This window comes from Sinocyclocheilus rhinocerous, unplaced genomic scaffold, assembly GCF_001515625.1.
Source record: "Sinocyclocheilus rhinocerous isolate Xijiao unplaced genomic scaffold, SAMN03320098_v1.1 scaffold1201, whole genome shotgun sequence".
NCBI classification, from domain to species: Eukaryota; Metazoa; Chordata; class Actinopteri; order Cypriniformes; family Cyprinidae; genus Sinocyclocheilus; species Sinocyclocheilus rhinocerous.
Genome location: NW_015654059.1, coordinates 1,566,231 through 1,570,409, shown reverse-complemented (window position 1 = coordinate 1,570,409; position 4,179 = coordinate 1,566,231). Strand labels below are relative to the sequence as shown.

At 40.2% G+C, this 4,179-nt stretch overlaps 1 long non-coding RNA gene across 2 annotated transcripts in view; it reads left to right on the top strand.

Annotated features, from left to right (window-relative positions):
• Positions 1–835: 835 nt before the first annotated feature.
• The window catches only part of LOC107716736 (uncharacterized), a 16,835-nt gene continuing 13,491 nt past the window's right edge, over positions 836–4,179 (top strand). The window contains exons 1-2 of one of the 2 annotated variants that reach the window (XR_001637246.1): positions 836–893; positions 2,643–2,660. This is a non-coding gene — a long non-coding RNA (uncharacterized LOC107716736). Of the gene's footprint in view, positions 894–2,017; positions 2,411–2,642; positions 2,661–4,179 lie in introns of those variants that run through there. The other variant, XR_001637247.1, reaches the window with a different exon arrangement.

The following is a 4,179-nucleotide window of genomic DNA, read 5'->3' as shown; positions in this document are numbered from 1 at the left end:
AAAAAGGTATTTATTTATGTATTTATTTAATGTGCTAAATGCAACAATGAGACAATGAAAACATTACGATTATAACATATTATAAACATTAACATCATGCTATTTTAATGTTTATCATTTTAATGTTTTAGTTTTTAATGAAAAGCTATTAATTTTATTATTATTTATTATAAAATTAAATTATATATATATATATATATATATATTAATAATGTTCATATTATCATAATATCATCTATCACTTGCAGTCTTTTAGTTTTTATTTTATTTAAATTTTATATTCTTATATATATATCAGTTCAAAATCATTTTAAAACAAAACATTTTAAGTTTTATTTGATTATATATTATATATTTTATTCTATCATATTAATAATGAAATTATAATAATATTTAATATTATAATAATATATCATTATAATATATTATATGTTAATATTATATAATTTTTCATGATTTATTTTATTTTTGCTCTTTTTGTAGGTTTGTGATTTTCACTTTATACCAGCAACTCTTGGAGCCAAACAGACTCGAGACTGCTGTCCCTGTCAAATTTGAGGTAAGGTGGGTTAAATGAGGAGAAGCTCTGAGTGAGCTCAAGCCCACACAGCCGAAATAGAGGTATTTTTAGATTTAGCGGAGGGTGCAAACGTCCAGCTTCATTGTCAAATCAAAGCCGCCACTTATGGCACCCCTGGCAGAACACTGATGTATTTTAAGGGAAACATGATGACAAATGTTATATTTACGCACTTGATCTAAATATTTACCTATTTTCAGTCCCCCCCCCACACACACACACACACAACTCGTCACCGCCCGCTCATTCACGATCCTCCCATTTTCGCAACAGGAGTTCGACAACACTCCGGAACATCCCATGTTTCGCGAAGGTAGGATTATCCCTGCACATCGCAGTGCATCGCGTTGTTTTATGAATAGGAGCTTGTGTTCATTCATACACTTGTACCTAACATGTCAAGGCGATGAAATGGTGTCTTCATGTGTTTAATATAGTATAAACAGCCTTTGCGTGCATGAAATGTATTTAAAGTTCGTGTCTGTCGGGAAAACACTGCATAAAGCTTGATGCTATAGTAGAGTCTATATTTCAGCACCACGGACAGAGACACTCGAATCGCAAAAACATCAACTTCGCGGGACTTGTGCCATGTTTTGATCATTACAATAAGTAATTTAATAAATAACGACACAAAGAGTAAAATACAATTTTAAGAAGATTTTCAAATCAGTTTTAAGTGATGAACTGCCACTAGTTTTAGTAGCTGTCGAATGGAGTTTGGCGACACCCTGCGGCAAGACGCGCGAATTTTTTCCCCCTTATGTTTCTACCGCACTGACCAAATTAGTGTACTTTGTGTTCTGCACGTTCACTTTTAGTGTTATGCTTTGCAATTCGACAGGTTTAGAAGCCACAGTCTTTCTGTGACTATTGCGCGGTCGTTTGTAACATCGCATTGACTTAAAGCTTAAATTGAAAATATTACACACACCTCTTCATATAAACGAGGCAACCCCAGCAACACCAACTTTTCCACGCGTCTCCCTTAATGATCTCCCTAAACATTGTACGCAAAAGAGCCCCAACATGTGCAAAGCAACTACCGGGCTTAAAGATCATATATAGGCTAGTGGTGCGCATCTGCCACGGAATCCATTGGCAAATGAGTTTTTCACGATGCCTGGCGACTGTAAGGAGTGGTTTCGCTCTGGGAAACCGGGGTTGTGGTCACTTGCAGCGCGGACACTGTCCGTCTTTCACCTTTTCCCCGAGCCATTTTCATTAGTGCGAGGCAGTCTGCGAGCACAACAGGGACGGTTGTAATCAGCAGCCATAGACTGTGAAGTGGGAGAACCTAAACGTGACGTCAATGCCTAGTAACTGACGCAGCCTAAAAATAAATAAAAAAAAGAGAGAGCGAGAGAGAGAGAGATTCTGCAAGCGTTAATTATCATCGTTTGTGTACTGCTCTAAAGACAAAACATATTCCGCTCGCAGTGCGACTGATTACGATTGTTTGCGCGCGCGGGTCCGTCTGTGTGTCTCTGTGTGAGTGAGTGAGTGAGTGCGTGCGTGCGTGTGTTTTTTATGAGCAGCGAATCCGTCCCGAGTTTCCAAGCTAAAGTTGCATGGAGACACGCCGCGTAAGACGCGTATAATAAAGAGGATGGTGAGCAACATAAAGGAACGAGGAGAGCGAGAACAACTTGTGCTGAGAAAGCGAACCTTTAAGAAATATTTAGCCCATAAGAGAGAGGGGCACTGAAGCAGGTCGTTTGAAAAAAAAATCACTGCAACGATGCATCGGAGGCGAGTCAGATGGAGTTGGAGAGGCAAAATTAATGTACATTACATGCACTCCACGTAACGCTCCTGAGCGATGTCTTTGTGAGTGTTTTTTTTTCTTACTGGGGGCTAAAAATAGCATCAGTGTTTGATCGTGATCCAGAAATAGGCAGAGGGTATCACTTGTATAAAAAGGACTGCGATTCTGAGAAAACTTGGACGTGTTGCTAAGGATAGATATGAATCAAGCGCAGTATTTGATTTTCATCTTGCTTGTTGTTTTTGGTCACGTATGATGGTTTTATACTCATGTCTGTGTTTTCCCTGCTTTCAGTCAGGGCTTCCTACACTGGTAAGTACACATTCGCGACGATTTCTTTGGTTTGATGACATGTTTATTTGATTTTTTGCACGATTTCTTGCATGCCTCGAGTAACGTGCCATTCCCTCCACCGACCATTTGTTTCACGCATACTGTGTGCACTTCTCAAACAGGTGTTTTGTTTTAATCCATTTGTTAAAAATGAAATAAACCACTCTCTCTTCAGACCAGGAATCTCGCGAATGGTAAATAAGTGAAATCCAAATCCAAACTCCTTTGTCTGACGGCGCTGTTGAGTCGTTTTTTGCCTCTTCGCTACAGCTGAGAGTGTGAATGGAAACCGATAACACTAGAAGAGTGAGGGGACATATCTCTCAAGATATGTGAAGAGGAAAATAGGCTAATAAATATAGATGGAAGACGCCGCGCCAAAAGGAAAATCACCAGCAACAGCCGACGAGGGAAGCCCTGGTGTGGCGTCAAGGGGTTCCATGCATCCAAAATCGCCCTTAAATGGTCAGCCCTGTTTTGGCCATCACCCGAGAAAGGGATGCCACTCGGCACACGTTCTCAAAATACAGCTTAAGGTTTTTTTTGTTTGTTTTTGTTTGTTTTTGTTTTTGTTTTGTTTATTGTGCAATGTTCCCGCGTGCGTCGTTTGAACACTTCCATCAGATCGAGACTGCTCGAGACTGTGTAGCTATAGGCGGATTCACATGGATTACTCTTCCGCCCACGTCATTTTCATTATACATACTGCAATCGACTGTTTTCTACTGCTGTGGACTATAATACTGGTCTTGTGCCAAAACTAACGCGTTTGTGCAGTTGCGCAAAACAATCACGTTGTGATCGCCAGTGTTGTTTTAATCAAAGCATCTCTTAATAAACGCCTAACTTCAATCCTGCAGCGTGCGCAAGTGCCTTAAGCGTTAGCAGACAGTATTTTTCGAATTGTTTCAGAGGGTTTAAATGGCCATGTATATGTATTCAAAATAAAAAATTACATGTGAGTTCGCTTAAATACTTAAAACCGTACATGCCAGAGTAGTGAGTCCAGGAATGACCGCGGATCTTTGCAGAAAAAAAAAAAAAAACTCGTTACCTTGACCTTTTCAAAGACACTGTGGCTCTCTATACACCTATCCCAGACATAGCAAGATCTTCTTAAGTCAATGCTGGCGTTGTAATTTTAGTCGAAACACGGTTTTATCCGAGTCGTGACTGCTATGTAATATGTGCGCGTTGGCTGCGTCAGGAGATGCAGTCGCTGTGCGGTGCAGACAGAAAGGGAAGAATCGTGACTGAGTAGAGACGTCCGCAAATGATGCGACCACCAAATAAAATCCTCATAATGGTGGCATCTGGGCTTGGATTTATTTTTGTTTTTAGTTTTTTACCCCTGTTACATCTCAAGCCATATCTCTTTTGCCTAGCCACCTCAACCTCCCCTTGCACCACGAAGGCGCAAGAAGAATATCAGTGATTAAGGGGAAGGGAGGGGGGAGATCTTGGTTCGGGATGAATTTGAACTGGGGGGAGGGAGGGA